The sequence below is a fragment of the Xenopus tropicalis genome, chromosome 2 (genome assembly GCF_000004195.4).
Source record: "Xenopus tropicalis strain Nigerian chromosome 2, UCB_Xtro_10.0, whole genome shotgun sequence".
NCBI lineage: Eukaryota > Metazoa > Chordata > Amphibia > Anura > Pipidae > Xenopus > Xenopus tropicalis.
The window spans coordinates 171,990,094-172,017,223 of record NC_030678.2 but is presented as its reverse complement, the minus strand read 5'-3'; the positions used below and the strand labels follow the sequence as shown (position 1 = coordinate 172,017,223).

General features: G+C 43.6%; 1 protein-coding gene across 2 annotated transcripts in view; it reads right to left on the bottom strand.

Annotated features, from left to right (window-relative positions):
- The window catches only part of LOC116406441 (P2Y purinoceptor 2-like), a 41,627-nt gene extending 20,539 nt beyond the window's left edge, over positions 1-21,088 (bottom strand). Inside the window, exon 1 of one of the 2 annotated variants that reach the window (XM_031897362.1) lies at positions 21,007-21,088. The gene's annotated coding sequence lies outside the window, so the exon portion shown is untranslated. Of the gene's footprint in view, positions 1-4,001; positions 4,086-21,006 lie in introns of those variants that run through there. The other variant, XM_031897361.1, reaches the window with a different exon arrangement.
- Positions 21,089-27,130: the final 6,042 nt, after the last annotated feature.

Here is a 27,130-nt window from a genome sequence, read left to right as displayed (position 1 = left end):
CCTACCCAAGTCTTGTCATATTATAACTGGGATTCAGGTAATATCCCCAATAGCGAATTGAATGAAGCTGTAAAGTGTATGGCACGGTTGGCACCCTTTGGTCACTGTATGGAAAAGGTATAGTGACCGTAGGCTAAACCTAATTAGCCAACATGGGACCCCTGCTCAGACCCCCACCTTCCCAAACCATCACAATCTTACTCTCCAAAATGGCTCTGCTCATTCTAGTCTTCCTAAACTTTGAACTTGGCAGTGATGTTGGCCGCCATGTTCCACTCCCTGGCACCGTGACTCTAATAGTCGAAAATAAGCGCACATATATTCCTCCCCGAATGCATCAGGTTGCCCAGAAAGCCACATGAAAAAAACACTCCTTCTGCCCTGCACCGAGGCCCACTGAGATTACCTACTGCCCCTGGGGGCCCAGTCCCTGACAGCGGGCCTATGGTAGCTAAATGGGTTTGGTTTTTCTTTATAGCAGAGCTGACAAAATCATGGCAGGGCTAACACTGAGCAAAACTGCACTAGTGCAATCACCTATGGGAACCAATCAAATGGCTGCTTTTATTGTTCTGGCAAAAAAAAGGATCCAATGACCTTTTTAGGCAAAGGATAGGGAGTCAAACTGGAGAGGCTTTAGATGAGGTTTGGATCAACTGGCAGTCAGGCCGGTTTCACACAGGCAAAAAGGCTGAACTTGATTGACGTGTGTCTTTTTGCAGCCTAAATTACTATGTTATGATGTTATTATGTTCTGCGGTTGCCAAGGTCCCTGTCCAAGTGCCGACTTGCCCAGTGATAGTAACTGTCAGTGGCCTTGTTTAGTAATGGGTCTAAGTGCCACAGGCTGTGTTTGTACCGTGCAATGCAACAATATTGTCCCCAGAATTCCAGCAATTCTGCATGAGGGGTAAAAGGGAACAGTTAGGGGTGGAAGTCTATTGCTTTGAGGGGTAACTACTAGGGGAAAGATTTGGTTTGGGGTGTGGGTATAATGCCCCCCTGTCCCTCTCTTCCTATATATATATATATATAAACGTTATTTATGTAATATATATTTATATATAGTGATGTATCGAGTTAAACCGGAGTTCCCGGATCAGCCATTCGCACATTCCATGTCAGTGATTCAGAAAGTTAAATGACCATCCTGGGAAATCATTAGGCTCTCGGTGTCCGGTTCTGCAATGTGAGAAGCCCAGTCTAATACTGATACATTCATCTCTATTCACTCACAGCTCATAGGGGAATCTGGTTACCAGTCTGATTATAAACACTCGGGGTTAGGTTATGGGCTTGGGTTACTCATGAATGCAGAAGAATACAATGCACAGAAATGTCCTATACAATTTATCCTTCTAACAGCGCTTAGCGGTATCATTAGTTGTAATCACTTGTGTCACATGACATTGAAAATTGTGTATAATAAAAATAAATGTGAAAGTCCATAATCAGTGCTTTTATATGGGCACAGAACCCCTCAGTGACTGCTAATATCCTTATCATTTACAGTAGGGGGTACATTATCCCTTATAATACATGAGTGATACTCAGAGTTCCCTGTATAACTCAGCCTGCAGCCTTGTGCCTTTATATGGGCACAGAACCCCTCAGTGACTGCTAATATCCTTATCATTTACAGTAGGGGGTACAGTATCCCTTATAATACATGAGTGATACTCAGAGTTCCCTGTATAACTCAGCCTGCAGCCTTGTGCCTTTATATGGGCACAGAACCCCTCAGTGACTGCTAATATCCTTATCATTTACAGTAGGGGGTACATTATCCCTTATAATACATGAGTGATACTCAGAGTTCCCTGTATAACTCAGCCTGCAGCCTTGTGCCTTTATATGGGCACAGAACCCCTCAGTGACTGCAAATATCCTTATCATTTACAGTAGGGGGTACATTATCCCTTATAATACATGAGTGATACTCAGAGTTCCCTGTATAACTCAGCCTGCAGCCTTGTGCCTTTATATGGGCACAGAACCCCTCAGTGACTGCTAATATCCTTATCATTTACAGTAGGGGGTACATTATCCCTTATAATACATGAGTGATACTCAGAGTTCTCTGTATAACTCAGCCTGCAGCCTTGTGCCTTTATATGGGGGGCACAGAGCCCCTCAGTGACTGCTAATATCCTTATCATTTACAGTAGGGGGTACATTATCCCTTATAATACATGAGTGATACTCAGGGTTCCCTGTATAACTCAGCCTGCAGCCTTGTGCCTTTATATGGGCACAGAGCCCCTCAGTGACTGCTAATATCCTTATCATTTACAGTAGGGGGTACATTATCCCTTATAATACATGAGTGATACTCAGAGTTCCCTGTATAACTCAGCCTGCAGCCTTGTGCCTTTATATGGGCACAGAACCCCTCAGTGACTGTTAATATCCTTATCATTTACAGTAGGGGGTACATTATCCCTTATAATACATGAGTGATACTCAGAGTTCCCTGTATAACTCAGCCTGCAGCCTTGTGCCTTTATATGGGGGGCACAGAGCCCCTCAGTGACTGCTAATATCCTTATCATTTACAGTAGGGGGTACATTATCCCTTATAATACATGAGTGATACTCAGAGTTCCCTGTATAACTCAGCCTGCAGCCTTGTGCCTTTATATGGGGGGCACAGAGCCCCTCAGTGACTGCTAATATCCTTATCATTTACAGTAGGGGGTACATTATCCCTTATAATACATGAGTGATACTCAGAGTTCCCTGTATAACTCAGCCTGCAGCCTTGTGCCTTTATATGGGCACAGAACCCCTCAGTGACTGTTAATATCCTTATCATTTACAGTAGGGGGTACATTATCCCTTATAATACATGAGTGATACTCAGAGTTCCCTGTATAACTCAGCCTGCAGCCTTGTGCCTTTATATGGGGGGCACAGAGCCCCTCAGTGACTGCTAATATCCTTATCATTTACAGTAGGGGGTACATTATCCCTTATAATACATGAGTGATACTCAGAGTTCCCTGTATAACTCAGCCTGCAGCCTTGTGCCTTTATATGGGGGGCACAGAGCCCCTCAGTGACTGCTAATATCCTTATCATTTACAGTAGGGGGTACATTATCCCTTATAATACATGAGTGATACTCAGAGTTCCCTGTATAACTCAGCCTGCAGCCTTGTGCCTTTATATGGGGGGCACAGAACCCCTCAGTGACTGCTAATATCCTTATCATTTACAGTAGGGGGTACATTATCCCTTATAATACATGAGTGATACTCAGAGTTCCCTGTATAACTCAGCCTGCAGCCTTGTGCCTTTATATGGGGGGCACAGAGCCCCTCAGTGACTGCTAATATCCTTATCATTTACAGTAGGGGGTACATTATCCCTTATAATACATGAGTAATACTCAGAGTTCCCTGTATAACTCAGCCTGCAGCCTTGTGCCTTTATATGGGCACAGAAGCATAGAGTCCCCGTTGCTAGGAAGGTAACTCCCCTGTGAGGCCGGCTACATCTGGAGCAGTTTTGGGAACACGGGGAGGAGGATATAAAACATATTCCAGTCTCTGTATCCAACAGATGTGAATGTAATTCCTGCCCTGTGGGACAATGTGGAACACAAAGTGCTGAACTGATGAAATTTCCTCACCATTTCCATTCCTCCCGTAGCCATAGTCCAACCAGGAATGAACCCATATGCATTAATAGCGCTCACTACTGTTAATATTAATAATAAACCTTAATATATTGGTGTTTCCTTTACCTTACGGAATAGGGTCATTTATCAAGAGTGGGCAAATTTGCACCTTGGCAGTGACCTGTAGCAACCAATCAGTGATTAGCCTTTTTCATCTAGTTGCAGGCTGAGCAATGAAAGCAAATACCCAATTGGTTGCCACCGGTTACTGCCCAGGTGCAAAATAATAAATTACCCCCCACTATTAAGTGTCTTCAATATGTAAGGAATGAAACAAACTGATCCATGTACAACAGCAAATTCCCAGAAATGACTGTACCTTTAGTTATAACACTGTGCATCTGGCATATGTCTTCTCTCATGGGGTTCAACCCTCCTTACAGCTATCTTTGGGCCCAGAGAGGATGCTGGGAAATCAAGCATTGGCACTGGGGTTCAAGCAATGTCCTTTATCAGAGTTCCTTCTGTGTGAGAATAGTCCATGATAGCCAGGCAAACGAAGCCAACCAGACACATTATAGTCCAACGTTTTATCATGGGGCTTCTAGCCACACCCTGCCATTGTCTAGCCTTGGAATATTAAGCCCCGCCCACTGATTTAGATTTACCATTGGCTACCTACAAACAGCCATAGGCTGTAGACTCATCTCCATATGGAAGAAGAAGGTCATTGTGTTGAGAAGGGGTGGGATAAGACAGCATACGCTCATATAGAAACAAATGCAGAGTAATAAACAAGTACCAAGTACCTATACAAATCACTTGTTTGTGCCCCCCCATGAACAAAATGGTACCAATATTTTTGGCCACGCCCCCTGTAGTAGTGCACTACACTAAGAATCAACAAGGTTGAACTTGATGGATGCAGGTTTTATTTCTCCAAGCACAGCTTCTACGATATACACGCAAATCATTTTACCCCTACGTGTACCTGTAGTTGAAACTGACCCTGCAGCTGCTGGGGGCCCCAGGAACTATGGGGGGGCCCAGTGAGAGTTTGATTGATAAGCAGTTGCAATATTTGTTATGTCGACTGTCTTGTTCCCAAAATTTGGGGCCCAATAACCAGTCAATGCCCTGCTGTAAAGTTCATGTAGGTACCAGCTTCTATAATTGACTGAATAGATCTCAATATAATATACAGTTTGGTCATTTCCCTATGGGACCAAAGTGTAAATTATATCCTTATAAACTGTGCTTAGTGATGTCATCAGTTATAATCGGCACTTAATGATTTCTGTCACTTATAATATCCCTATATTTTACAATAGGTTGTACTTTATTCACTATATATTATAAGGAACTCCTCGGGGGCTTATAATATCCCTATATGTTACAATAGGGGGTACTTTATTCACTATATATTATAAGGAACTCCTCGGGGGCTTATAATATCCCTATATGTTACAATAGGGGGCACTTTATTCACTATATATTATAAGGAACTCCTCAGGGCTTATAATATCCCTATATGTTACAATAGGGGGCACTTTATTCACTATATATTATAAGGAACTCCTCGGGGGCTTATAATATCGCTATATTTTACAATAGGGGGCACTTTATTCAATATATATTATAAGGAACTCCTCGGGGGCTTATAATATCCCTATATGTTACAATAGGGGGTACTTTATTCACTATATATTATAAGGAACTCCTTGGGGACTTATAATATCCCTATATTTTACAATAGGGGGCACTTTATTCACTATATATTATAAGGAACTCCTCGGGGGCTTATAATATCCCTATATGTTACAATAGGGGGTACTTTATTCACTATATATTATAAGGAACTCCTCGGGGACTTATAATATCCCTATATGTTACAATAGGGGGCACTTTATTCACTATATATTATAAGGAACTCCTCGGTGATGAAGGCTGGAATATGAATAGGATAGGGCCTGAATAGAAAGTTAAGATACATATATATATAAAGCTGTAGCCTCACAGAGCAATAGTATTTTGGCTGTTGGGGTCCCCCATTGGAAAGCTGAAAAAAATTAGGAAAGCAAGGCAAATATTTAAAAAACCTGCAAAAAATAATGAAGACCAACTGCAAAGTTGCTAGGAATAGCACATTCCATAACACTATAAAAGCTGACTGCAAGGTGAACTAAACCTTTAGTCTTTGACATTATGGAAATCAAGCAAGTGGGGTTTCCAGTTACAAACCAGTTGACCCCCCCAGTGTTGGGCCCCTACACCGCCGGCCCGGGTCTGTGTGGGAGGGAATAACAAGAGTATAAAGGAATGCGCCCATTTCTAAAGAAGCGCATGTAATGCATCCCTGTGGGCCGCGGATCTGTTACTGAGGCACCGCCCATTTACATGGGATTCCAGGGGCTTATTTATATAGCGGAATAGTCCATTATACACCCGGACAAAGAACCTTCTCAGGGGACAATTAGTTTCCTGGTAAATAGAGAATGATTTATTCACATTACTGTACAATTGCATTTCCCCAGTCACGGCTTTTAGTAGAGAGATGAAAGAGAAGCGGCAAAAAAACTGGGTCACGGGAATCTTTCAGGTACCAGCGGGCCCTGGGCAAAATGTCACTGGTGGGCCCCCCACTACCCCCCAAAAAATTTATGATAGAATAATCCTTAAGCACATAAAGTTTAATATAACAAGAAAGGCAGTGAAGAAATGGTATGGTCTTACTGAATTAGGCATGATCCCCTGGGGGGGGCACCCCGGGCCAACAACCCTGGGGACAGAAAAAATGACAAAATGTCAATGCCACAAGAAAAAAGTCAAAGAAATTAAAATATAGGTATGGGATCCCTTATCCGGAAACCCCTTATCCAGAAAGTTCCAAATTACAGAAAGGCCATCACCCATAGACTCCATTATAAGCAAATAATTCCAATTTTTAAAAATGATTTCCTTTTCTTTGTAATAATAAAACAGTACCTGTACTTGATCCCAACTAAGATATAATTACCCCTTATTGGGGCAGAACAGTCCTATTGGGTTATTTAATGGTTAAATGATTCCCTTTTCTCTGTAATAATAAAACAGTACCTGTACTTGATCCCAACTAAGATATAATTACCCCTTATTGGGGGCAGAACAGCCCTATTGGGTTTATTTAATGGTTAAATGATTCCCTTTTCTCTGTAATAATAAAACAGTACCTGTACTTGATCCCAACTAAGATATAATTACCCCTTATTGGGGGCAGAACAGCCCTATTGGGTTTATTTAATGGTTAAATGATTCCCTTTTCTCTGTAATAATAAAACAGTATCTGTACTTGATCCCAACTAAGATATAATTACCCCTTATTGGGGCAGAACAGCCCTATTGGGTTTATTTCATGGTTAAATGATTCCCTTTTCTCTGTAATAATAAAACAGTACCTGTACTTGATCCCAACTAAGATATAATTACCCCTTATTGGAGGCAATACAAGCGTATTAGCTTGTATTGGCTATTGTTTTTGGCGCTGTTCTATTGCTGCCCTATGGGGAAAAGGCCCTTGGCAGACGCTGGTGAAAGGCGGTACTACAGCTAATACCTGCGTGTTTGTGACCAGTTAGATTGGAACACACTTGCTGCTTAAGATGCCAAACTGCCCAAGTTTTAGTCGTAAGTTAAAAAGAAAAACCAGTTCTGTGGCCCCGGGGCTATTCACAGGAAAGCTCAGGAGACATTTAGAGGGTAAATACATCACAGTGACATATTCAAAAAAACATTCCAGCGAGGTGAAGGCTGACAGGTGCAGTTATCCGTCAGAGTGTGTGTATATAGCCACTCACGCAGCCTCACTAGTAAAGGGGAACTGCACATCGGGAAAAAATATTTTTTTTGAAAGATATAATTCTAAGAAACTTCCCAGTGTGCATTAATGGCATATTTTCAGTTTGTTACAGTTATTTTTAAATGTAGTTGCTATAGAAAGCAGTATCTGTCTGGCTGCACTGCAGGTTCTGACTCCTGAATGTATATGTATGTATGTAAATGCATAGCTTTGTTTGGGGCAAAATACAGACCCAGCCCTGAGTGCTAAAGGGATTCCCTGCATTTCCAAAGGTTCAATTAGCATTTTTATTCCCAAGATGCAACGCTCCATCTACATTTGTTTACAAAACTGGTTTCATAGTCTCTTTCTTTTCTCTAGTTCTGACTCTTGATATAATAAAGCAGGCGTCAGTTCACCTACCGGTCTGTTCATCTGTTAAATAAACCCTAAAGCTAGGTCAACGAGGTGCTAAAAGCCTTTGTAGCGAGCGAGAAAGTGAACGGGATTGGTCGGTTGCTGTTTTGGTGCAAGGAGGGAATTTATCCGCAATCGCTGGCAGTGTAGAGAGCACTTTATTTGGGAGTTTTCCTTGTGCCCCTATCAGATCAGTGGGGATTCATTTGGAGATAAACTCAAAGACTGTGCCTGTATGTTACCCAACCACTTAGACTGTAAGCTCTACGGGGCAAATGCCCATACCTAGTGCACTCTTACCTTCCAATTTGTGCCTGTATGTTACCCAACCACTTAGATTGTAAGCTCTACACGGCAAATGCCCATACCTAGTGCACTCTTAACTTCCAATTTGTGCCTGTATGTTACCCAACCACTTAGATTGTAAGCTCTACGGAGCAAATGCCCATACCTAGTGCACTCTTACCTTCCAATTTGTGCCTGTATGTTACCCAACCACTTAGATTGTAAGCTCTACGGGGCAAATGCCCATACCTAGTGCACTCTTAACTTCCAATTTGTGCCTGTATGTTACCCAACCACTTAGATTGTAAGCTCTACAGGGCAGGAACCATACCTAGTGCACTCTTACCTTCCAATTTGTGCCTGTATGTTACCCAACCACTTAGATTGTAAGCTCTACGGGGCAAATGTCCATACCTGGTGCACTCTTACCTTCCAATTTGTGCCTGTATGTTACCCAGCCACTTAGATTGTAAGCTCTATGGGGCAAATGCCCATACCTAGTGCACTCTTACCTTCCAATTTGTGCCTGTATGTTACCCAACCGCTTAGATTGTAAGCTCTACGGGGCAAATACCCATACCTAGTGCACTCTTACCTTCCAATTTGTGCCTGTATGTTACCCAACCACTTAGATTGTAAGCTCTACGGGGCAAATGTCCATACCTGGTGCACTCTTACCTTCCAATTTTTGCCTGTATGTTACCCAACCACTTAGATTGTAAGCTCTACGGGGCAAATGCCCATACCTGGTGCACTCTTACCTTCCAGTTTGTGCCTGTATGTTACCCAACCACTTAGATTGTAAGCTCTACGGGGCAAATACCCATACCTAGTGCACCCTTACCTTCCAATTTGTGCCTGTATGTTACCCAACCACTTAGATTGTAAGCTCTACGGGGCAAATACCCATACCTAGTGCACTCTTACCTTCCAATTTGTGCCTGTATGTTACCCAACCACTTAGACTGTAAGCTCTACGGGGCAAATACCCATACCTAGTGCCCTCTTACCTTCCAGTTTGTGCCTGTATGTTACCCAACCACTTAGACTGTAAGCTCTATGGGGCAGGGACCTCCTTCCTACTGTGTCTCATACCACATGGCACTTACTCCCTGTGCATTTATACTTATTTATTGTATTTATTATATCACTGTACAGCACTGCGTACCCTTGTGGCACTTTATAAATAAAGTTATACATACAAATAAATTCACGTAGGCACTTTAATGAAGCCTGATTGGTGAAATGCGTTAAGGCATGATATTATCACCAAGTACCATAGAAGGGACTCGTGGCAGAGGGAAACACCAGCAAGTGTTTCTATCTTTGTGCTCAGAGAACCTAAACCATGGAAACTGAGTGTTTTTACAAAGATAGAAATTGAGGAACAGATAGCAGTACAGGCTAAGAATAAACTCCAAACATTTTTTAAGTATATTAATAGTAAAAAAAATGCAGGTTGAGAGTGTGGCCCCATTAAATAATGGAAATATACAGTTGTTTGCATATGGGTAGGAAACTGGCTACAGGATCGGGTACAGAGGGGGGTTGTTAATGGTACAGTTTCTACTTGGAGTAGGGTTCTTAGTGGGGTTCTGTATTGGGTCCACTTTTATTTAACTTCTTCATTAATGACTTAGGGGACGGTAATATAATAGTAATAGCAACGTATGAGTGTTTGCAGATGGTACAGAATTCAATTAATTCCATCCAGGATGTGGCACCTTGCAGCAGGGTCTGGGCAAACTGGCAATCTGGGCGGCTAAGTGGCAGATAAGATTCAATGTTGATAAATGTACCTGAAATGGGAAGGCACTGGGCAAATCCATAATGGAGAAGGACCTTGGAGTCCTTGTAGATAATAAACTTGGCTGTAGCAAGCAATGCCAGGCAGCAGCAGCAAGGGCAAACAGGGTATTGGGCTGTATTAAAAGGGGTATAGATTCACGGGAGGAGGGGGTTATTCTTCCCCTTTACAGAGTGCTGGTAAGGCCCCATCTAGAATATGCTGTTCAGTTTTGGTCTCCAGTGCTCAAACGGGACATTATTGAGTTAGAGAGGGTCCAGAGAAGGGCAACTAAGCTGGTAAAGGGCATGAATAGTCTAAATTATGGCTTAAGATCCCTTTATATAGTAACATGGATATGAGAGTGTATCACTCCCTGCTCCCATAAATACAGCAGCTGAGATTAACAGTGACATTCCATCAGGGGACGGCATGCTGTGTTATCCAGATGGTGCTGAACTATACGTCTATGTCCCTGTTCTGTACTGTTAAGGGACACTGTCATCCAAAGACACTTTTAATTGCAGCTGGCTGGGTTATTATATGTATGATGTTTTTAAAGTGCCATGGGGTTGTTTTCTTTGCCTTTGTATCTTATTTAACTCTGTTAAGGGTTCATAATCTTTCACTGATATAAATAATGGGTATTATTATTATAAATATACAGTATAAGACTGCTGCCCTCTGTGGCCTGAGTGTTCTTTTATAGATATAGCTAGAATCTCAGCCATAAAGCAGGGCAGGACTGCTGCTTACAATGGGGGGATCAGATAGGATCTGTGCCACTGTGACAGAATGCTCTGTTATACAGATAGCTAGAATCTCAGCCATAAAGCAGGGCAGGACTGCTGCTTACAATGGGGGGATCAGATAGGATCTGTGCCACTGTGACAGAATGCTCTGTTATACAGATAGCTAGAATCTCAGCCATAAAGCAGGGCAGGACTGCTGCTTACAATGGGGGGGATCAGATAGGATCTGTGCCACTGTGACAGAATGCTCTGTTATACAGATAGCTAGAATCTCAGCCATAAAGCAGGGCAGGACTGCTGCTTACAATGGGGGGATCAGATAGGATCTGTGCCACTGTGACAGAATGCTCTGTTATACAGATAGCTAGAATCTCAGCCATAAAGCAGGGCAGGACTGCTGCTTACAATGGGGGGATCAGATAGGATCTGTGCCACTGTGACAGAATGCTCTGTTATACAGATAGCTAGAATCTCAGCCATAAAGCAGGGCAGGACTGCTGCTTACAATGGGGGGGATCAGATAGGATCTGTGCCACTGTGACAGAATGCTCTGTTATACAGATAGTTAGAATCTCAGCCATAAAGCAGGGCAGGACTGCTGCTTACAATGGGGGGATCAGATAGGATCTGTGCCACTGTGACAGAATGCTCTGTTATACAGATAGCTAGAATCTCAGCCATAAAGCAGGGCAGGACTGCTGCTTACAATGGGGGGATCAGATAGGATCTGTGCCACTGTGACAGAATGCTCTGTTATACAGATAGCTAGAATCTCAGCCATAAAGCAGGGCAGGACTGCTGCTTACAATGGGGGGATCAGATAGGATCTGTGCCACTGTGACAGAATGCTCTGTTATACAGATAGCTAGAATCTCAGCCATAAAGCAGGGCAGGACTGCTGCTTACAATGGGGGGGATCAGATAGGATCTGTGCCACTGTGACAGAATGCTCTGTTATACAGATAGCTAGAATCTCAGCCATAAAGCAGGGCAGGACTGCTGCTTTATAGGAAAAAGAAATGATCTGATTACACTTTACTATGAAAGTCCTGCAACTTTAAAAAATCTATCTAACTTTTGTTACTAGACATTACTCACTGAGTTCAGACACAGATATGGCTATTTAAAGGGGAGATAATTCCCTTGAGTGCAGGTTGTTTGTACACAGTGCCGTTGCTAATGCCGACAGGAGTTGTACATTCCTCCTGCAGTTTAATTACCGGCCGCGCAAGAAACAGACAAATCTTTGACCAATATTGATTAGTTACTGTACAGACACAATATCAGTCATTATGTCTCTGATCTCTCCACCATTATTTGCTGTCCAATGGCACGCAGTCGTGTATACTCCAATGGCACGCAGTCTTGTATACTCCAATGGCACGCAGTCTTGTATACTCCAATGGCACGCAGTCTTGTATACTCCAATGGCGCGCAGTCTTGTATACTCCAATGGCGCGCAGTCTTGTATACTCCAATGGCACGCAGTCGTGTATACTCCAATGGCGCGCAGTCTTGTATACTCCAATGGCGCGCAGTCTTGTATACTCCAATGGCACGCAGTCTTGTATACTCCAATGGCACGCAGTCTTGTATACTCCAATGGCACGCAGTCTTGTATACTCCAATGGCGCGCAGTCTTGTATACTCCAATGGCGCGCAGTCTTGTATACTCCAATGGCGCGCAGTCTTGTATACTCCAATGGCGCGCAGTCTTGTATACTCCAATGGCGCGCAGTCTTGTATACTGCAATGGCGCGCAGTCTTGTATACTCCAATGGCACGCAGTCTTGTATACTCCAATGGCGCGCTGTCTTGTATACTCCAATGGCGCGCAGTCTTGTGTACTTCAATGGCGCGCAGTCTTGTGTACTCCAATGGCACGCAGTCTTGTATACTCCAATGGCGCGCAGTCTTGTATACTCCAATGGCACGCAATCTTGTATACTCCAATGGCACGCAATCTTGTATACTCCAATGGCACGCAGTCTTGTATACTCCAATGGCGCGCAGTCTTGTATACTCTAATGGCACGCAGTCTTGTATACTCCAATGGCACGCAGTCTTGTATACTCCAATGGCACGCAATCTTGTATACTCCAATGGCACGCAATCTTGTATACTCCAATGGCACGCAATCTTGTATACTCCAATGGCACGCAGTCTTGTATACTCCAATGGCGCGCAGTCTTGTATACTCTAATGGCGCGCAGTCTTGTATACTCCAATGGCGCGCAGTCTTGTATACTCTAATGGCACGCAGTCTTGTATACTCCAATGGCACGCAGTCTTGTATACTCCAATGGCACGCAATCTTGTATACTCCAATGGCACGCAATCTTGTATACTCCAATGGCACGCAATCTTGTATACTCCAATGGCACGCAATCTTGTATACTCCAATGGCACGCAATCTTGTATACTCCAATGGCACGCAATCTTGTATACTCCAATGGCACGCAGTCTTGTATACTCCAATGGCGCGCAGTCTTGTATACTCTAATGGCGCGCAGTCTTGTATACTCCAATGGCGCGCAGTCTTGTATACTCTAATGGCACGCAGTCTTGTATACTCCAATGGCGCGCAGTCTTGTATACTCTAATGGCGCGCAGTCTTGTATACTCCAATGGCGCGCAGTCTTGTATACTCCAATGGCGCGCAGTCTTGTATACTCTAATGGCGCGCAGTCTTGTATACTGAAAAACTGCCTAAATGCATAGGAATGTCTGTATGCGCTGCGGGGCTGCTGAGTAAAAGCACATTATACTGAGAAGCAATGGAAAGTATTGTGTGGTGTTCTCCCCTATAGCCTGAACTGGAGCATGTAATGAGCCATATATGATATTTGGTACCAGGCCAGGACTCTTTCTCCACCTCCTCCAATGATGGCACCCAAGGGACAGTTAGGGCCAAATCCCAAAGAATATCCATTATTTCAGTAATACTGACCTGCCTACACCAGCTGCCAATTCGGCCCTTTATACACACATACGGGTCATTACACTCAAGGCATCAAATGCATTTTTCAGTAGTCAGAACCGATGGTGAAAAGTACAAGTTCCCACTAGTGGTGATTATCACCAGTGTAGGACAGCAGTAACTAGCAGAGGGCTACGCAGGGCCCAGGGCAAGTTACCAGCGATTGACATTTTTGATATCCAGTATAAATGCCCCCAGAACCAGTACAGTACCAGGTTGGACTGGGCTGTTCACCTTTGAGATAACTTTTAGTATGATGTAGAGAGTAATATTTGCAATTGGTCTTCATTTTTAATTATATGAAGTTTTTCCATTTTTTCAGTATTTGTTCTTTAGCTCTCCAGTTTGGAGTTCCACCTGCTATCTCATTGCTAGGGTCAGAATTACCTTAGCAACCAGGGAGTGGTTTGAACGACAGACAGGAATATGAATAGGAGAGGGACTGAATAAAAAATACAAAAAAATAAGTAACAATAATAAATAAATTGTAGCAGTTTTTGACTGCCAGGGTCAGTGACCCCCATTTAAAAGCTGCAAAGAGTTAGAAAAAGAAGGCAAATAATTAAGAAAAACTATAAAAAAAAAAAAGACCAATAAAAAGTTGCTTACAATTGGCCATTCTATAACATACTAATAGTTAACTTAAAGATAAACTACCCCATTAAGAGTTGAAAAAAAGACACACGTTTATCAAGTGCAACCACTGGGCCCAGTAAATCCTGCCGGGAATAAATTGAGTTCTTTTCAAACCTACAGTTTTCTTCACAGAGTGCAGTTTTTGTAGTATGGCAACTCAAACACATGTACAGGTATAGGACCCGTTATCCAGAATGCTCGGGACCAAGGGTATTCCGGATAAGGGGTCTTTCCGTAATTTGGATCTCCATACCTTAAGTCTACTAAAAAATCAATAAAGCATTAATTAAACCCAATAGGATTGTTCTGCCCCCAATAAGGAGCTTTCTGGATAACGGGTTTCCGGATAAGGGATCCCATACCTGTACTAAAATCCCAGGCAGAATCTATTTCAGCCAATGGCTGAACTTTATAGATACAGGGCTTTTTCTAAGCTGAGTTACTATGTAACTGCCGAGTGGCAACGCAGCACTTTCTAGAGAACGTTATATCAAATGAAACTTTTATGGTGTAGACATAGTTTGAGACAATTTGCAGTTGGTATTCTTTTTTTATTTTTTATGCTTTCTAGGTATTAAGCTTTTTGTTCAGCAGCTCTCCACTTGGGTATTTCAGCAGCTCTCTGGTTGCTAGGGTCTTATTTATCCTAGTAACCAGGCAGTATTGGAACAAGAGATGGGAATATAAATAGGAGAGGGGCTGAATAGAAAGATAAATAAGAAAAAGTAACAATAACAATAAAACTGGAGCCTCACAGAGCAATAGGGTTTGGCTGCCGGGGTCAGTGACCCCCATTTGAAAGCTGGAAAAAAGCAGAATAGAAAGGCAAATATTTCTAAAACTATACAAAATAAATCATAAAGACTAATTGCAAAGTTGGTAGGTGAACCAACCCCATTAACTTACAGAACTTACAAAAATGGGGGATATATACATTTTATATACATGTACATAACAGGTAATAGCACTCATATTGATTCCACAGGAGAGATTAACTGAATTGGGCTTTTATAGGGCTAATTGCTCTTAAATTCGACTTATTAAACACATTTTGCTATTTTGGGAGCTCTTTCAATACCTTTTATCCATAAAAATCCTTAATCTATGTTTTATATGCATTGTTAAATGTATTGTATGCAGATTTTATATTACAAATAAAGTTTTTTTTAAAGAAATCTGTCTTTCTTGTCCTTAGAATTAATGTGAGGTCTGTTACCTGTTCTATATAGAGACCATTATATCCCCAACTTTCCAATGAAGCAAAAAAGTTTATAAGGGAAGTAATATACTTTTTTCTTTTATAAATATAATTTTATAGTAGTTGAGGTTGAAAAAAGACAATTAAGTTCAACATCAAGTTCAAATATTTGCTCAGAATAATCCTGTAATACCCCAAGAACACTCAGCAGGATAAATACAGTACCAATTCCATGTATAATACCCCAAAAACACTCAGCAGGATAAATACAGTGCCAATTCCATGTATAATACACCAGAACCCACAGCAGGATAAATACAGTGCCAATTCCATGTATAATACCCCAGAACCCACAGCAGGATAAATACAGTGCCAATTCCATGTATAATACCCCAGAACCCACAGCAGGATAAATACAGTGCCAATTCCATGTATAATACCCCAGAACCCACAGCAGGATAAATACAGTGCCAATTCCATGTATAATACCCTAGAACCCACAGCGGGATAAATACAGTGCCAATTCCATGTATAATACCCCAGAACCCACGGCAGGATAAATACAGTGCCAATTCCATGTATAATACCCCAGAACCCACAGCAGGATAAATACAGTGCCAATTCCACGTATAATACCCCAGAACCCACAGCGGGATAAATACAGCGCCAATTCCATGTATAATACCCCAGAACCCACAGCAGATAAATACAGTGCCAATTCCATGTATAATACCCCAGAACCCACAGCAGATAAATACAGTGCCAATTCCACGTATAATACCCCAGAACCCACAGCGGGATAAATACAGTGCCAATTCCACGTATAATACCCCAGAACCCACGGCAGGATAAATACAGTGCCAATTCCATGTATAATACCCCAGAACCCACAGCAGGATAAATACAGTGCCAATTCCACGTATAATACCCCAGAACCCACAGCGGGATAAATACAGTGCCAATTCCATGTATAATACCCCAGAACCCACAGCGGGATAAATACAGTGCCAATTCCATGTATAATACCCCAGAACCCACAGCAGGATAAATACAGTGCCAATTCCATGTATAATACCCCAGAACCCACAGCAGGATAAATACAGTGCCAATTCCACGTATAATACCCCAGAACCCACAGCGGGATAAATACAGTGCCAATTCCATGTATAATACCCCAGAACCCACAGCGGGATAAATACAGTGCCAATTCCATGTATAATACCCCAGAACCCACAGAACCCACAGCAGGATAAATACAGTGCCAATTCCATGTATAATACCCCAGAACCCACGGCAGGATAAATACAGTGCCAATTCCATGTATAATACCCCAGAACCCACAGCAGATAAATACAGTGCCAATTCCACGTATAATACCCCAGAACCCACAGCGGGATAAATACAGTGCCAATTCCATGTATAATACCCCAGAAACCACAGGAGGATAAATACAGTGCCAATTCCATGTATAATATCCCAGAAACCACAGCGGGATAAATACAGTGCCAATTCCATGTATAATACCCCAGAACCCACAGCAGATAAATACAGTGCCAATTCCATGTATAATACCCCAGAACCCACAGCAGGATAAATACAGTGCCAATTCCATGCATAATACCCCAGAACACACAGCAGGATAAATACAGTGCCAATTCCATGTATAATACCCCAGAACACACAGCAGGATAAATACAGTGCCAATTCAATGTATAATACCCCAGAACCCACAGCAGGATAAATACAGTGCCAATTCCATGTATAATACCCCAGAACCCACAGCAGGATAAATACAGTGCCAATTCCATGTATAATACCCCAGAACCCACAGCAGATAAATACAGTGCCAATTCCATGTATAATACCCTAGAACCCACAGCGGGATAAATACAGTGCCAATTCCATGTATAATACCCCAGAACCCACGGCAGGATAAATACAGTGCCAATTCCACGTATAATACCCCAGAACCCACAGCAGGATAAATACAGTGCCAATTCCACGTATAATACCCCAGAACCCACAGCGGGATAAATACAGTGCCAATTCCACGTATAATACCCCAGAACCCACAGCGGGATAAATACAGTGCCAATTCCACGTATAATACCCCAGAACCCACGGCAGGATAAATACAGTGCCAATTCCATGTATAATACCCCAGAACCCACAGCAGGATAAATACAGTGCCAATTCCACGTATAATACCCCAGAACCCACAGCGGGATAAATACAGTGCCAATTCCATGTATAATACCCCAGAACCCACAGCGGGATAAATACAGTGCCAATTCCATGTATAATACCCCAGAACCCACAGCAGGATAAATACAGTGCCAATTCCATGTATAATACCCCAGAACCCACAGCAGGATAAATACAGTGCCAATTCCACGTATAATACCCCAGAACCCACAGCGGGATAAATACAGTGCCAATTCCATGTATAATACCCCAGAACCCACAGCGGGATAAATACAGTGCCAATTCCATGTATAATACCCCAGAACCCACAGAACCCACAGCAGGATAAATACAGTGCCAATTCCATGTATAATACCCCAGAACCCACGGCAGGATAAATACAGTGCCAATTCCATGTATAATACCCCAGAACCCACAGCAGATAAATACAGTGCCAATTCCACGTATAATACCCCAGAACCCACAGCGGGATAAATACAGTGCCAATTCCATGTATAATACCCCAGAAACCACAGGAGGATAAATACAGTGCCAATTCCATGTATAATATCCCAGAAACCACAGCGGGATAAATACAGTGCCAATTCCATGTATAATACCCCAGAACCCACAGCAGATAAATACAGTGCCAATTCCATGTATAATACCCCAGAACCCACAGCAGGATAAATACAGTGCCAATTCCATGCATAATACCCCAGAACACACAGCAGGATAAATACAGTGCCAATTCCATGTATAATACCCCAGAACACACAGCAGGATAAATACAGTGCCAATTCAATGTATAATACCCCAGAACCCACAGCAGGATAAATACAGTGCCAATTCCATGTATAATACCCCAGAACCCACATCAGGATAAATACAGCGCCAATTCCATGTATAATACCCCAGAACCCACAGCAGGATAAATACAGCGCCAGTTCCATGTATAATACCCCAGAACACACAGCAGGATAAATACAGCGCCAATTCCATGTATAATACCCCAGAACACACAGCAGGATAAATACAGTGCCAATTCCATGTATAATATCCCAGAACCCACAGCAGGATAAATACAGTGCCAATTCCATGTATAATACCCCAGAACCCACAGCAGGATAAATACAGTGCCAATTCCATGTATAATACCCCAGAACCCACAGCGGGATAAATACAGTGCCAATTCCATGTATAATACCCCAGAACCCACAGCAGGATAAATACAGTGCCAATTCCATGTATAATACCCCAGAACCCACAGCAGGATAAATACAGTGCCAATTCCATGTATAATACCCCAGAACCCACAGCAGGATAAATACAGTGCCAATTCCATGTATAATACCCCAGAACCCACAGCAGGATAAATACAGTGCCAATTCCATGTATAATACCCCAGAACCCACAGCAGATAAATACAGTGCCAATTCCATGTATAATACCCCAGAACCCACAGCGGGATAAATACAGTGCCAATTCCATGTATAATACCCCAGAACCCACAGCAGGATAAATACAGTGCCAATTCCATGTATAATACCCCAGAACCCACAGCAGGATAAATATAGTGCCAATTCCATGTATAATACCCCAGAACCCACAGCGGGATAAATACAGTGCCAATTCCATGTATAATACCCCAGAACCCACAGCAGGATAAATACAGTGCCAATTCCATGTATAATACCCCAGAACCCACAGCAGGATAAATACAGTGCCAATTCCATGTATAATACCCCAGAACCCACAGCGGGATAAATACAGTGCCAATTCCATGTATAATACCCCAGAACCCACAGCAGGATAAATACAGTGCCAATTCCATGTATAATACCCCAGAACCCACAGCAGGATAAATATAGTGCCAATTCCATGTATAATACCCCAGAACCCACAGCGGGATAAATACAGTGCCAATTCCATGTATAATACCCCAGAACCCACAGCGGGATAAATACAGTGCCAATTCCATGTATAATACCCCAGAACCCACAGCAGGATAAATACAGTGCCAATTCCATGTATAATACCCCAGAACCCACAGCAGGATAAATACAGTGCCAATTCCATGTATAATACCCCAGAACCCACAGCAGGATAAATATAGTGCCAATTCCATGTATAATACCCCAGAACCCACAGCGGGATAAATACAGTGCCAATTCCATGTATAATACCCCAGAACCCACAGCAGGATAAATACAGTGCCAATTCCATGTATAATACCCCAGAACCCACAGCAGGATAAATACAGTGCCAATTCCATGTATAATACCCCAGAACCCACAGCAGGATAAATACAGTGCCAATTCCATGTATAATACCCCAGAACCCACAGCAGATAAATACAGTGCCAATTCCATGTATAATACCCCAGAACCCACAGCGGGATAAATACAGTGCCAATTCCATGTATAATACCCCAGAACCCACAGCAGGATAAATACAGTGCCAATTCCATGTATAATACCCCAGAACCCACAGCGGGATAAATACAGCGCCAATTCCATATTTGTAGTTGGTAAGTCCCTGGTGTTGGTTTGGGGATGCTTAGTTATCCAAGCCTTCATTAAAATCTGCCCATGAGCAAATGTTTGAACTTGAGGGATGAACCTGGGCAAGCCCCTACCTGTGCATTTATCTCCTGTTTTAGATTGCAAGCTTTTTGGATGAGGATACCTTAGTAACTAGGCAATTACTAAAATCATTAGTACTAATTGTTCCTACTCATGCCCAGCCACAGAAGAACTATTATTACCTGTGCAATCTGATGCTGGATAACCATCTCGTTCTGCAGGTTAATCACTGCTGCTCTGTAGCGCGGCTTATTTGTGTTGTTATATACACAGTGCATGGGTATGGGCTCAGGTATCAGCACCGCTTGGCACCGTCCCACTGACGGCAAAACCGCCCGGCCCTCTTAGTGCCAACGACAATTACTGAATCTCAGCTCGTGGTCTATCTAATTTCCTAAGGAACAAAAACTATGTCAGTGCCCCCCAAAGTGCCAATTATAAACCAGATCTAATTGAGACCGGTGGGTCTATTACTATATAAGAACCTATTGCTACTACTAAAGCTTAGTCCACATTTCCTAACACACAAAAAAGTATGACAGTGCCTCCCAAAGGGCCAATAATAAGTCAGACCTAGGGAGGTGGTTATGCCCACTCAGTGCCAAAGGAATTACTGATTAAAGAAACAAAAACTATCCGTGCCCCCTAAGGTGCCAATAACAAATCAGACTTTAACTAGAGAGGTGACTACTACAGGCTTGAGGGGACAGATAAGTAAAAAGGTTTGGGGGGGAACACAGCACTTACCCCACAAGGAGAAGCTAAGTCCTGGCCAGTGCCCTCCTCGTTGGGTACCGGGCATTCAGCCTGCAGCAGAGGGCATGTCCTACCCGTGGGTTCTGAGCAGGACTGAGTCTCAGCTTTGGATCCAAAGTCTATAGAAGAGTAAGCAGCATGATCTGTGAGCTGTGGGACCAGCCCAGACTCGCTCTCCTCCTCCTCTTCCTCCTCCTCCTCCTCACTAGGCTGTGAATACCTAGAGACAGAGGGTGGGAGGTGGGCAGGGAAACCCAATGAATGAGCAATGCTAGTGAGCACTCTGATCACCAGGAAGAGACACAACCCATCTACAGAACTCCTGTCTGCACAGCTGCTCGTCCCTGGAGCTGACAATCTTCACATGTGCAAGAATCCAGGGCAGAGAGAAAGACTGATCAACAGAGCTTACAATCTAAAAGTGCATTTGGCTGGGGGGAGACAGTTGCAACTCTCACTGAGTTTATATAATTGTACAAAGTTCTAAAGAATATAAAACCCCGATAAATGCTGATTAATTACCCACAGTAAGTTCTGCCCCTAATGCCAACCAGCTGCCCCCCGCAACCACATTGGGGGAGACAAGAGGGGACAGGCAACCAGAAGCCAACCAGTATCCCAGGTCCCAGCGCTGCTGGAGGAGTTTGCTTCTGCCATACCTGGGGCACAGGGGTGGGGGACCCTACTGTAAAGAACAATAAAATAAATACATTTGGATTTGATTTAGTTTAAATGTAAGCACTGGGGGTACAAGGGACCCTCTAGGTATTTTGCACCCCTTTTGTGTGAGATGTTGGCAGATCTATGGCACTGGCATAAGGGGCAATTATGGTGCTGCTTCAGATTTTATTCTGTTTCCCTTTTGATTTGTGCCAACTTAATTCCAATTTCATTTTAACTGCCCCCCATGGTTCTTGTTACCCCCCCCCCCATATACATGGAACTACAGAGAATGTGGGTGTTATACAAATGATATGGAGCAGCTCAGAGGAGGGCCGGTCTTATAAACTGTGTGGTCAAATTGTGAACATTTTGGTGGGGCCCCCTCAAGGTCGGACTGGGGGGGTGCAGGGCCCACCAGGGCTCCCACCACCCATGTCTCCTAACCCCCCCACAGGGGCCCCCCAACCCCCCACAGGGGCCCCCCTAACCACCCGCAGGGTCCCCCACCCAACGTCCTCCCCTGAGCGTGAGGAAGTTTAACGCGTCAGGGAAGGAGCAGTCGGGCAGGGGGAGCACCGGCAAGGGTCGGATCTGGGCCACCGGGGCCCACTGGGATTTTTCCTGGTGTCCCGGCAGCCCAGTCCGAACCTGTGCCCCCTACACAAGGTGTTGCCAGTTGGCACAGGGTTCCAGGGCTGGGTGGGCTAATAGCCCCTGCCTCTTGCTGTGTGACTGAAGGTTTAACCCTGCCTTTTTACCTCTATTTCTCTTGTTCCATTGACCCCCAACTTTTCATGGCACAATGTGGCCCCAAGCACTGGGCACTGACACACCAAGCATACTATATACAGTGATTATTGCCCCCCAAGCACTGGGCACTGACACCCCAAGCATACTATATACAGTGATTATTGCCCCCCAAGCACTGGGCACTGACACACCAAGCATACTATATACAGTGATTATTGCCCCCCAAGCACTGGGCACTGACACCCCAAGCATACTATATACAGTGATTATTGCCCCCAAGCACTGGGCACTGACACACCAAGCATACTATATACAGTGATTATTGCCCCCCAAGCACTGGGCACTGACACCCCAAGCATACTATATACAGTGATTATTGCCCCCAAGCACTGGGCACTGACACACCAAGCATACTATATACAGTGATTATTGCCCCCCAAGCACTGGGCACTGACACACCAAGCATACTATATACAGTGATTATTGCCCCCCAAGCACTGGGCACTGACACACCAAGCATACTATATACAGTGATTATTGCCCCCCAGCACTGGGCACTGACACACCAAGCATACTATATACAGTGATTATTGCCCCCCAAGCACTGGGCACTGACACACCAAGCATACTATATACAGTGATTATTGCCCCCCAAGCACTGGGCACTGACACACCAAGCATACTATATACAGTGATTATTGCCCCCAAGCACTGGGCACTGACACACCAAGCATACTAATACAGTGATTATTGCCCCCCAAGCACTGGGCACTGACACACCAAGCATACTATATACAGTGATTATTGCCCCCCAAGCACTGGGCACTGACACACCAAGCATACTATATACAGTGATTATTGCCCCCCAAGCACTGGGCACTGACACACCAAGCATACTATATACAGTGATTATTGCCCCCCAAGCACTGGGCACTGACACACCAAGCATACTATATACAGTGATTATTGCCCCCCAAGCACACTATACACTATGAATGCAGTGCCCACTTTGTATTTAATGTCCCAGAACACATAGCAGCATTATTGGGCAATCACTGTTGGGGGCGGCTAGACAGCTTTATGTGCTTATTCCCCCTTGTGCGGCCCAGTAGATCCAATTGGCCCAAGGCTCTGGCTCAGAGGGGGGGGATGAGTTTGCAGAGAAGTGACAGATATTTGGCAGACTGGGGAGCGGGTTACTGGACGTACTGATTTAGATGCAGGGTGGGGTTTGGCCCTTATCAATTATCACACGGCAGCTGCTGACATTTTGCCTCCTTTCCCGGCCCCTGTTCAGCTTGGGGGGTAAATCAGTGAGTGGAGAGTTATTTCCCCGCAGGAAACGTCCTGTTGCTCCACTCGCTCCTGTTATTTTCTGTTACAAGCCATTGTATATAGATTGGCCAGAGGTTGCAGCACTAACATTATTCATCCCCTGTACCCCCCCCCCCCCCCATTCCCAGTTATTCCAGGGGCAGGGGGGCAATCCTATCATTCCCAGCAATGGATTCCTGAAGTACAAGATTAACATGTTAAACTCCCCGGGCTCATCATGAGATCTCACTTGGTTTGGCCCTAGGGCATTGATTACCAAATGCTGACCCCCCCCCCCCCTCCCACCACCAAAGAAAGCAGTTTGCTGGGAGCCCGATTTGAAGGTTATTCAAGAAACTTTGTCTAAATGATTAATAACATGAATTTTCGTTGAGATGTAAACAGCTCCCATAGAAAGGGGTATAAACCATTAAAGGGGAAGTAAACATCCCTTTTAAACATGAGCTTAATGAATAAGGCTGGTGTTGAACGTCCTTCTGGCCTATTGTTTTAATCAATTAAGATATATCTACGGCTTTTGTTATTTTTTGTGCTAAAAATACACTTAAAACACTTTCTGCCACTTCCTGGTTCTGCCGAGTAGAGGTGAATCTGGTACAGTAAATTACGGATCAGACCTATAATGGGCTGCTCCTTATCTCAATGCATAAAGGCTGCAGCTGAGGAGTTGGTTTATACAGAGCTCCCTGTGAACAAATTACCAAAATGGAGAGGAGGGGGAATGAGTTCACTAAAAAATATACTATCCCCCCAAACAATGTCGGTCTCTATACAAATATATTGCATAAACAGCCCATGTGTAAAACCCTGCTTCTTCTAAATAAACCATTTTCATATAAATATACTTTAGCAGTATGTGCCATTGGGTAATCCTAAATAGGAAACTGCCATTTTATGTACTAAGGGCCACCCCCTGGGATCATAGGAGTCACAGTGCACACAAACAAGCCAAACACATACATGCTAGGCCCCATCAGCCAATGAATGGGCAGAGTTCTGCCTTTTGCTCCCACACTACTTCCTGTTACAGTTAGAGCTGCATCACTTCCTGTCAGCTGATCTCTGAGGGAGCACACAGCCCATCACTAAATGGCAGCTCAAGGGAAAGGATGTAAAAGGGCAATATTTACTGATATATATATATTCCAGTTTGGGGAGATTCTTTAATAGGCCACTTAATATAATATAAACTGTCTGTTGGTTACGTATTCATTCTGGGGGTGTAGTTTCCCTTTAAAAAGCAAACGTCTCATTGGTTCCTATGAATTACTGCTACTGGGCTACAAAAACAGAACTGGAACAAAAAAACAAACCCATGAATATTTTCCAGGCGTTTGTTTTCCTTATAAGCAGAAGGCCCCCCCCCCCACCCGGCTATAGAGACCGGCATATAAAATACATAAGGAAATGACTTCATGCTCTTCTGTGTCTGCAGCCTGGGATTCTTCTACGCCCCAGGGAGCGAGGATATTGCACAGAATGTTGGGATTTGTCCAGGTCAATAGTGGAAGTGTCTGTCTGGTTCCATTTGCTGCTCAGACTCAAAGCCATTGACCTTGCCCCCAGCTGCCAAACTCATAGAAACGACAAAAAGGATAATAAGCAGCTTGATTTTAATGCTCTTTGCTTTTAAAGAGTCAAAGGACATCGGATTCTATGGCCCCCTTGGCCAGTGAGATGGTAAAAGGATCCCATCTTGTATACAGAGTGGGGGATAACGTGGGTTTTAACATAATCATACAGGTTAGGGCAGGGGAGCCATACAAGCAGGAAAAAAGTTCCTTGGGGAATACCAAATTAGGGCTCTGATTGGCTATTTGGTAGCCCCATGTGACTGCTGGCCTACAGGAGGTTCTACTTGGAGTAAAACTTTGTCTTTGTGCTTCTAAAATTTGTCTCCAAGCCAGAAATGTAAAAATGGCACCTACTTTGGGGCCACTGGGAGCAACATCAAAGGGGGTGGTGTTGCCCCCGAGCCACTGGTTGGGGATCACTGGTCTACGGGATACAATGGAACAGACGGCTGGTCTAAACCAATGGTTGGAGGCCCAGCCTGAGGACCATTTGAGGTTTGTGAAGAAGAAATGAACACTTATTTAATGTCATAGATAGCTTTGGAACTATGTGTGGCACAGCAATGTCTTTTTATGTCCATGATCTTGTCATTAGCTCAGAGGGTCCTAATGAAATGTTGGCCATTAAGGAGGTGTCTGAACCATAAAAGTCTGAAAACAACTGCCGTAGGGGCTACAGTATGGTCATACAGACTAGGAGCTACCATAAAGGCTAATATGGTCATACAGACTAGGGTCTATCATAATGGCTACAGTATGGTCATACAGACTAGGATCTACCATAGAGGCTACAGTATGGTCATACAGACTAAGATCTACCATAGAGGCTCAGTATGGTCATACAGACTAGGATCTACGATTGAGGCTACAGTATGGTCATACAGACTAGGATCTACCATAGAGGCTCAGTATGGTCATACAGACTAGGATCTACGATTGAGGCTACAGTATGGTCATACAGACTAGGATCTACCATAGAGGCTCAGTATGGTCATACAGACTAGGATCTACCATAGAGGCTCAGTATGGTCATACAGACTAGGATCTACCATAGAGGCTACAGTATGGTCATACAGACTAGGATCTACCATAGAGGCTACAGTATGGTCATACAGACTAGGATCTATCATAGAGGCTACAGTATGGTCATACAGACTAGGATCTACCATAGAGGCTCAGTATGGTCATACAGACTAGGATCTACCATAGAGGCTCAGTATGGTCATTCAGACTAGGATCTACCATAGAGGCTCAGTATGGTCATACAGACTAAGATCTACCATAGAGGCTCAGTATGGTCATACAGAATAGGATCTACGATAGAGGCTACAGTATGGTCATACAGACTAGGATCTACCATAGAGGCTCAGTTTGGTCATACAGACTAGGATCTACCATAGAGGCTCAGTATGGTCATACAGACTAGGATCTACGATAGAGGCTCAGTATGGTCATACAGACTAGGATCTACGATAGAGGCTACAGTATGGTCATACAGACTAGGATATACCATAGAGGCTACAGTATGGTCATACAGACTAGGATCTATCATAGAGGCTACAGTATGGTCATACAGAAAAGGATCTACCATAGAGGCTCAGTATGGTCATACAGACTAGGATCTACCATAGAGGCTCAGTATGGTCATTCAGACTAGGATCTACCATAGAGGCTCAGTATGGTCATACAGACTAAGATCTACCATAGAGGCTCAGTATGGTCATACAGACTAGGATCTACGATAGAGGCTACAGTATGGTCATACAGACTAGGATCTACCATAGAGGCTCAGT